Raw genomic sequence first — 10,145 nt, forward strand, 5'->3', positions numbered from 1 at the left:
ACAATACCACATAAAGCAAAAACAGGTTTTTAGAAATGTTTGCAAAAGTATAAAAAAAATAACAAAATAGAATTTACATAAGTATTCAGATCATTTGATTTGTTGATGCACTTTTGGCAGTGATTACAGCCTCGAATCTTCTTAGGTATGACACTACAAGCTTGGCACACCTGGGGTGTTTCTCACATTCTTTTCTGCAGATCCTCTCAACCTCTGTCATGGGGAGTGTTGCTGCAAAGCTGTTTTCAGGTCTCTCCTGAGATGTTCGATCGGGTTCAAGTCTGGGCTCTGGCTGGGCCACTCAAGGACATTGAGACTTGTCCTGAAGCAACTCCTGCATTGTCTTGGCTGTGTGCTTAGGGTCGTTGTCCTGTTGGAAGGTGAACCCTCCCCCTAGTCTGATGTCGTGAGTGCTCTGGAGCAGGTTTTCACCATGGATCTCTGTACTTTCATCTTTCCATCCATCCTGACTAGTCCCCCAGTCCCTGCCGCTGAAAAACATCCCCACAGCATGATGCTGCCACCACCACGCTTCACCGTTGGGATGGTACCAGGTTTACTCCAGATGTGACGTTTGGCATTCAGGCCAAAGAGTTCAATCTTGGTTTTCATCAGACCAAAGAATCTTGTTTCTCATGGTCAGAGTCCTTTAGGTGCCCTTTGGCAAACTTCAAGCGTGCTGTCGTGCCTTTTACTGAGGTCTGGCCACTACCATAAATGTCTGATTTTGTGGTGTGCTGTAGAGATGGTTGTCCTTTTTGGAAGCTTCTCCCAGAAAGGAACTCTGGAGCTCTGTTGGAGTGACCATCGGGTTCTTGGTCACCTCCCTGACCAAGGTACTTCTCCCCCGATTGCTGAGTTTGCTGGGCGACCAGCTCTAGGAAGAGTCTTGGTGGTTCCAAACTTTCCTTTTTAAACACAAAACACACATTTACTACTGGCTGTGGGTGTATCCACCACACTCTTCACTTACGGACAATTCCTTCGACTTCATGGCTGGGTTTGTACTCTGACATGCACTTTTTTCTTCTATGGTATATTGTCGATCACTCAATTTAATGTGCATCCCGCCACCAACTACAAAACAACAGGATTTCCCCCAAAAAATAATAAATCAAGGCACTTATGTTAAAAATAAAACAGATCTGGCTCAATGGGAAACTCAGGATAATGTCCAGTTCCTTACACTTCCCCAAGAGGATAAGGGGATTTCCTCAAGGGTATATAATAGTGAAGACAAACTGTGTGTTAAACATATACATGTTATGAGATTCTTCATAGTAGCCACCCTTTGCCTTGATGACAGCTTAGCATTCTCTCAACCAGCTTCATGGGGTAGTCACCTGGAATGCATTTCAATTTAACAATGTGCCTCGTAAAAAGCTTATTTGTGGAATTTCTTTCCTTCCTTAATGCGTTTGAGCCAATCAGTTGTGTTGTGACAGGGTAGGGGGGTATACAGAAGATTGCCCTATTTGGTAAAAGACCAAGTGCAAATTGTGGCAGGAACAGCTCAAATAAGCAAACAGAAACGACAGTCCATAATTTCAAGAACTTTGAAAGTTTCAAGTGCAGTCGCAAAAACCATCACGTGCTATGATGAAACTGGCTCTCATGAGTAAAATATTCTGCCAAGAACAGCTCAAATTGGCAAAGAGAAACGACAGTCCATTACTTTAAGGCATGAAGGTCAGTCAATCCGGAGAATTTCATGAACTTTCAAAGTTTCTTCAAGTGCAGTCGCAAAAATCCTCAAGCGGTATGGTGAAACCGGCTCTCATGAGGACCACCACAGGAAAGGAAGACCCAGAGTTACCTCTGCTGCAGACAATAAGTTCATTAGAGTTACCAGCCTCAGAAATTGCAGCCCAAATAAATGCTTCAGAGAGTTAAAGTAACAGACACATCTCAACATCAACTGTTCAGAGGAGACTGTGTGAATCAGGACTTCATGGTCGAATTTCTGCAAAGAAACCACTACTAAAGGACACCAATAAGAAGAGACTTGTTTGGCCAATAAACATGAGCCATTAGACTGGTGGAAATATGTCCTTTGGTCTCATGAGTCCAAATTTGAGATTTTTGGTTCCAGCCATCATGTCTTCGTGAGACACAGAGTAGGTGAACGGATGGTTTCCAGTGTGAAGCATGGAGGAGGAGGTGTGATGGTGTGGGGTGCTTTGCTGGTGACGCTGATTTTATTTAGAATTCAAGGCACACTTAACCAGCATGGCTACCACAGCATTCTGCAGTGATAAGCCATCCCATCTGGTTTGCGCTTAGTGGGACAATCATTTGTTTTTCAACAGGACAATGACCCAACACACCTCCAGGCTGCGTAAGAGCTATTTGACCAAGAAGGAGAGTGATCGAGTGCATCAGATGACCTGGCCTCAACAATGACGCGACCTCAACCCAAATTAGATGGTTTGGGATGAGTTGGACCGCAGAGTGAAGGAAAAGCAGCCAACAAGTGCTCAGCATATGTGGGAACTCTTTCAAAACTGTTGGAAAAGCATTCCTCATAAAGCTGGTTGAGAGAATGCCAAGAGTGTGTAAAGCTGTCATCAAGGTAAACGGTGGCTACTTTCAAGAATCTCAAGTTTAAAATATATTTAGACTTAACACTTTATTGGTTACTGCATGATTCCATATGTGTTCATAGTTTTAATGTCTTCACTATTCTACAATGTAGAAAATAGTGCAAATAAAGAGAAACCCTTGAATGAGTAGGTATGTCCAAACTTTTGACTGGTACTGTATGTGTTATCTAATTAATACAGTTTCAATTGATTTACATATTTAATGTATTACTCGAATATGATGAGGCAGTGTCAATCAAACAATCTGTGGTATCTAATACACAATCAGTTGATCTATGTCATGGCGCGTTGCTCGATTGCGTTTGGATCACCTGTGTGAAGCTAGCCACAACTATTAGCAACAATATTGGAATTTGCGCATTACCTTCAAAATAAAAGTCCCGCATTGAAACAGATGCAAACAGATCTAAATAGTAGAATCATACCATATTTCAAATCAAATGTTATTTGTCACATGCACCAACTACAACAAGTGTAGACCTTTACAGTGAAATGCAAGCCCTTAACTATCAATGCAGTTTTATGAAAAATACGGGCGTGTGCAGTCCTCCTTTTCCTGTAGTCCACAATCATCTCCTTAGTCAGAGAGGGGAGAGGTTGTTATTCTGACACCACACGGTCAGGTCTCTGACCACCTCCCTATAGGCTGTCTCGTCGTTGTTGGTGATCAGGCCTACCACGGTTGTGTCATCGGCAAACTAGGTCATGCTAAACAAGATTTGAATGTTGTTAAATAAATTCAACAAAAAGACAATATTTTAGTTTTTTTTTTACAAATTAAATGTTGAAATTGGACTATTTATTTTAAAGACTAGCTAGTTACTGACTTCTGTCAAAACGACGTTGCTCTCTTGCCTGTTAACTTATGTATTGGTGACGGAAAGTTGGTAAGATAAATGCCCCTCCTAATTTCACTGCGGCTCATTAGGCCATTATTTAGCTAAGTTGCTGACTGACTACGGTAACTATTTCTTATTCATGTTGTTGTTGCATTTCAGGTGGAGTGGCATAGCTGACAGGCCAGGTGACATATTCACAAACAGTACTGAGTTTAGGATCCGTTCTGCCTTCACACTGAGTACAGTTACAAGGGGGAAGCTATATAATATCCTATATCACTATCGCTGCTCTGAGACGCTGTGTGAATATGGGCCCTGGAAGAGAGCTGTTGCCCGAAACCTGGCACAGCAGTCGTTTCACCACAGGACCCTAGAGCAGTGGTAGCCCAACCCTGTTCCGGGAGCTCTGCATTTACTGCAGGATTTTGTTCCCGACTAGGCACCCCACTAGGGGTGCGTTCAATTCCCTTTTAGTGATGGGACGATTGATACAACCCCAAATGCATACCTGCTGTCAGTATAAATCACAACAGTTTTATCCTTGGCCAAAATAAATGCTCTAGAAAGAGAAAGCAATTTGAGATCCTGAGCTGACCGATGGGGTGGTAGTTTAGCACTGAGGTAGTGGCAGCCGTAGTTTACTGCATAAGCCACTATTGGTTCGTCTTGAGGAGATTTTGGAGCTGAACCATCAACAAATAGTTCCAAATCAGCATTCATTAAAAGGCACGTCAGATAAATCAGGGCGTAGCTTTACAGACCTGGTCAACTAAAGACAGAACAATCATAGGGCTCGACATCATCGTCAGTTGGTAAAGAGTGGCAGGGTTAAGGATGGTACTGCGCTGAAGTGTGACACGAGACATTGTTAACAGCACATTGTGGTATCATGGAGCAGCCTTGCTGGGGGTGAGGTGAGCAGTACGTGCCTGTGAAATGAGAGAGAGCATGGACAGTATGAGGAACGTTAAAAGGCCCATTGACACGATGTCAGCACAGTTGTCCAGCCTCAGAGTAGTGTGCAACAGGCTGCTGCTTCCCACTGTGATCCTGTATAAGGACAGATGACATAAAAACATGTTTTTTTTCCTTCTTCAAACCAATAGATTAAATGATCCAGCAAACCTAAACAAGGAGAAGAGGTTAGCAACTGTTTCAATGTGTCAAGTGCCTGAAAACCCTCAGGAGTCCTTCGTCGCCATCTTGTCGCCATCAGAGTGTTAAACAGTTCATTATGCACTCGTTAATTTACAATCATTCTGTTATTGTGTGCGTCCACACATTCATTCATTCTTATTTGTTTAGTTCTTTGTAACAGCAGTCGACCAAGCAGCGTCCACACATTCATTCAGTACGTATTGTTACGTGTAGCCTCCACACGGCTCAAAGCATTAACTTTTAAAACGTTGAATTCCCGGGGTCTTCACCGGTAGTGCTGTGTGAAAGCAAAGGTTAGCGGTTACAACGCTGCTACGACAACAGACAGGCAGACAGGAAATGGTATTTTTGGAAATCAGTCATAACTCCTTCAGTCAGTTGCTTAGTTATAATATTGTAAAACTACAGTCTACTTGTAGATCTGATTAAATGTACGGAAGTGTAAAAGGAGTCCACTGAGTTACAAGCAAGTAAACAAATGTCACTAATTCCAGCAAATTTTCTAATAGTCTTAAAACCATTTTAAAGACAATAATTTAAAAAAAAAAAACTTTCCTTCAATCTTAATCAAGGCTGGTTTATCCTGGCCATTAACCAACTAGCCTATGAATAAAGGGGTTTTAGTCTAGTGAGTGTGCTTTGAAATATTTGAGGGTTTTGCATTTTCATTATTCACAATTCGCATACAGTCGTGGTCAAAAGTTGAGAATGAAGCCTCCCGGGTGGCGCAGTGGTCCAGCTGTGCCATCAGAGTGCCTGGGTTCGTGCCCAGGCTCTGTCGTAACCGGCCGCGACCGGGAGGTCCGTGGGGCGACGCACAATTGGCCTAGCGTCGTCCGGGTCAGAGAGGGATTGGTCGGTAGGGATCTCCTTGTCTCATCACGCACCAGCGACTCCTGTGGCGGGCCGGGCACGGTGTAGCCTCCGACACATTGGTGCGGCTGGCTTCCGGGTTGGATGTGCGCTGTGTTAAAGAAGCAGCGGCTTGGTTTATGACTTTCAACCTTCGTCTCTCCCGAGCCCGTACGGGAGTTGTAGCGATGAGACAAGATAGTAGCTACTACAACAATTGGATACCACGAAATTGGGGAGAAAAAGGGGTAAAAAAAAAAAAAAAAGTTGAGAATGACACAAATATTAATTTTCACAAAGTCTGCTGCCTCAGTTTGTATGATAGCAATTTGCATATACTCCAGAATGTTATGAAGAGTGATCTGCAATTAATTACAAAGTCCCTCTTTGCCATTCAAATGAACTGAATCCCCAAAAAACATTTCCACTGCATTTCAGCCCTGCCACAAAAGGACCAGCTGACATCATTTGATTGAGACATGTTGATTGATGTTGTAAGTTCTGTTCAAGATCAAACATTAGTGACCAACTACATTCATTGGGTTCGGCTCGTTGAACCCGTACGTACTACTGCTGCCACTACTGTCAGCCAACTGAAATTGCTGCTGGCCTGCTGCTGACGTCATTCACAATGCACATTTGCAGCCAGGCACTTGTGTTGTGACTGAGTGTGTGACAGAGAAAATTGTTTATGTGTCATTTTGAGGGAAAATGCGTGCATTTTAGCATTCGAGTCACTTTTCAAAAGTTGCTAAAAGTTCCAAATACATTTTTAAAAGTAGCTAAATTTGTTGCTAGGTGGTGTTTGAAAAAAAAAAGTTGCCAGGGTAGTCTGAAAAGATGCTAAATCTAGTAACAAAATTGCTAAATTGGCATCACTGTGGGTGGCCCTCGTCAAATTCGTCATTGGAACCACACGATATGATTGGATATATAGAAACCTTGGGACCCAAATGCATAATGGGTGCTCTAACTCCCCCTTGTGGTGGTCTCGAGCAATGAAGCTGTGTACCTCTAAGTCCCACGGTGCAAGCTCACAACTTTTAAAGGTGGAACCACTGTTGCTGGTTAGACTATACTTGCCCCTAGCCTAGCTGGTTACACTTAACTTTTAAAACGTTGAATTCCCGAAGACTGTACCAGTTGGTACAACAGGTTCTATGGAATGCCCGGTTGAAGTAAACAATGCATGTGATGCCAGTATGAAAACCTAGGGACGGTCTATTCCACAATGTTTCTTATTTAGCGAAACATCTGAAGATCTGTGTTTGATTTAGAATTGAAGATTTATATATATATATATATATATATAAATCTTAATTCTAAATCATATATATAATATATATATATATATATATATCATATATATATAATCATATATATATATATTATTATTATTATTATTATTAGCAGAGTGCTTTCCAACAATTAAGATTAGGGTAACATTTTTTGAAAACTACCCCTTAACTTCCAGCCATCTATAATCGATTTACTTCATGTCATAACTTTTGACCTTAGTTGTGATGTTAAACACATTCCACTAATATCAATGAATGTTTTGGATTATATTTTTATGTTAAAATGACTGTCGATGAAGTTTCGCCTTAAAATGAAATATGTTGATTATGTTATTAAAAGGGGAACAGGATCAGAGGGGTAACATATTGGTACACCAGCCCGGGCATGTTGTTGTTCTTTATTTAAATAAACAGTTAGGGTTATATTATATTAGTTTATATTAGTTGTCCATCCTTCAAGGTTTCTAATAATTAAAGCTTTTTCCAAGTGCCGTGTGTTGAATTCCTGGTGTCGCTGGGGACTGGGGTTGTCACCATCGTCACCACGCCATTCTTTGGCACTGTGACGAACGTGATGATGCTGAACGCAATCAGCATCCTGTCCTCCATTACCCAGGTGGGCGCTCAGTGCGTTGCGATGGAGAGGAAGCGATTCATGCAGGTAAATTAGCATAACCTTGTTGACAATAAAGATTAAACATTGTAAGGGCACAAAAGTGACTAACACTCAGTCATTGATAAAAAATGCCAACTAACTTCACAGATTCCTGACATTTAAAAAAAATATATATATATATACACACACACACACTTTACCTTTATATAACTAGGCAAGACAGTTAAAGAACAAATTCTTATTTTCAATGACGGTCTAGGAACAGTGGGCCTTGTTCAGGGACAGAACGAGAGGTTTTTACCTTGTCAGCTCGGGGATTCGATCTTGCAACCTTCCGGTTACTAGTCCAACGCTCTAACCACTAGGCTGCCTGCCGCCTGAGCTCAAAGACGACTATTTCGAAACATTTCTGTCTATGGGGATATCTGATTCAACTAATCAAAGTTTTGATTGAAGACAGTCTGATGTTTAAAATGTGTTTTCTTTACAACAAAAACCAGCAAACAAGACCAATATTCAACAGTTACTGGTAGACAGGACGGGTAGACAGTTACTGGTAGACAGGACGGGTAGACAGTTACTGGTAGACAGGACGGGTAGACAGGACGGGTAGACAGTTACTGGTAGACAGGACGGGTAGACAGTTACTGGTAGACAGGACGGGTAGACAGTTACTGGTAGACAGGACGGGTAGACAGTTACTGGTAGACAGGACGGGTAGACAGTTACTGGTAGACAGGACAGGTAGACAGGACGGGTAGACAGTTACTGGTAGACAGGACGGGTAGACAGTTACTGGTAGACAGGATGGGTAGACAGGACAGGTAGACAGGACGGGTAGACAGGACGGGTAGACAGTTACTGGTAGACAGTTACTGGTAGACAGGATGGGTAGACAGTTACTGGTAGACAGGATGGGTAGACAGGACAGGTAGACAGGACGGGTAGACAGTTACTGGTAGACAGGACGGGTAGACAGTTACTGGTAGACAGGACGGGTAGACAGGACGGGTAGACAGTTACTGGTAGACAGGACGGGTAGACAGTTACTGGTAGACAGGACGGGTAGACAGTTACTGGTAGACAGGACGGGTAGACAGTTACTGGTAGACAGGACGGGTAGACAGTTACTGGTAGACAGTGACTGGGTAGACAGTTACTGGTAGACAGGACGGGTAGACAGGACGGGTAGACAGTTACTGGTAGACAGGACGGGTAGACAGTTACTGGTAGACAGGACGGGTAGACAGTTACTGGTAGACAGTTACTGGTAGACAGGACGGGTAGACAGTTACTGGTAGACAGGACGGGTAGACAGTTACTGGTAGACAGGACGGGTAGACAGTTACTGGTAGACAGGACGGGTAGACAATTACTGGTAGACAGTTACTGGTAGACAGTTACTGGTAGACAGGACGGGTAGACAGGACGGGTAGACAGGACGGGTAGATAGTTACTGGTAGACAGGACGGGTAGACAGGACGGGTAGACAGTTACTGGTAGACAGTTACTGGTAGACAGTTACTGGTAGACAGGACGGGTAGACAGTTACTGGTAGACAGTTACTGGTAGACAGTTACTGGTAGACAGGACGGGTAGACAGTGACGGGTAGACAGTTACTGGTAGACAGTTACTGGTAGACAGTTACTGGTAGACAGGATGGGTAGACAGGACGGGTAGACAGTTACTGGTAGACAGGACGGGTAGACAGTTACTGGTAGACAGGACGGGTAGACAGGACGGGTAGACAGTGACGGGTAGACAGTGACGGGTAGACAGTGACGGGTAGACAGTTACTGGTAGACAGTGACGGGTAGACAGTGACGGGTAGACAGTTACGGGTAGACAGTTACGGGTAGACAGTTACGGGTAGACAGTTACGGGTAGACAGTTACGGGTAGACAGTTACGGGTAGACAGTTACGGGTAGACAGGACAGGTAGACAGTTACTGGTAGACAGGATGTAGACAGGATGTGTAGACAGGACGGGTAGACAGGACAACATATAATAACAATTGTGTGTGTTTAGAATTTGTATACTAGTGTAGCCATACAGGCCCTTGAAAGGTAGAATTTCCATGAAGTGCTTTGAGAGGTTAGTTAAGGATCATATCAACTCCACCTTACCCGACACACTTGACCTACTGCAATTTGCATACCAGCCCAACAAATCCAAAGATTCGCACTGCACACTGCCCTATCCCATCTGGACAAGAGGAATACCTATGTAAGAACGCTGTTTATTGACTACAGCTCAGCCTTCAACACCATAGTACCCTCCAAGCTCATCATCAAGCTGGAGGCCCTGGGTCTGAACCCCGTCCTGTGCAACTGGGTCCTGGACTTCCTGACAGGTCGCCCCCAGGTGGTTAAGGTCGGAAACAACACCCTCACTAGGCTGATCCTCAACACTGGGAACCCATAACGATGCGTGCTCAGCCCCCTCCTGTACACCCTATTCACCCATGACTGAGTGGCCACGCACACCTCCAACTCAATCACAACAGTGGTAGGCCTGATTACCAACAACGACGAGACGGCCTTCAGGGAGGTGGTGAGGGCCCTGGCAGAGTGGTGCCAGGAAAACAACCTCTCCCTCAATGTCAACAAAACAAAAAATAATGTATATAGCTTCAAGTTCCACGGGATACACATCACAGACAATCTGAATGACAAGGTTGAGAAGACCATGGTGTTGATGAAGTAAGAAGCATTCATAAACCTAAAAGGTTATGGCCTGAATCATCAGCACACCAATAAGGTGGCAGGGTCGTCACA

Source organism: Oncorhynchus clarkii, chromosome 16, assembly GCF_045791955.1.
Source record: "Oncorhynchus clarkii lewisi isolate Uvic-CL-2024 chromosome 16, UVic_Ocla_1.0, whole genome shotgun sequence".
Classification (NCBI taxonomy): domain Eukaryota; kingdom Metazoa; phylum Chordata; class Actinopteri; order Salmoniformes; family Salmonidae; genus Oncorhynchus; species Oncorhynchus clarkii.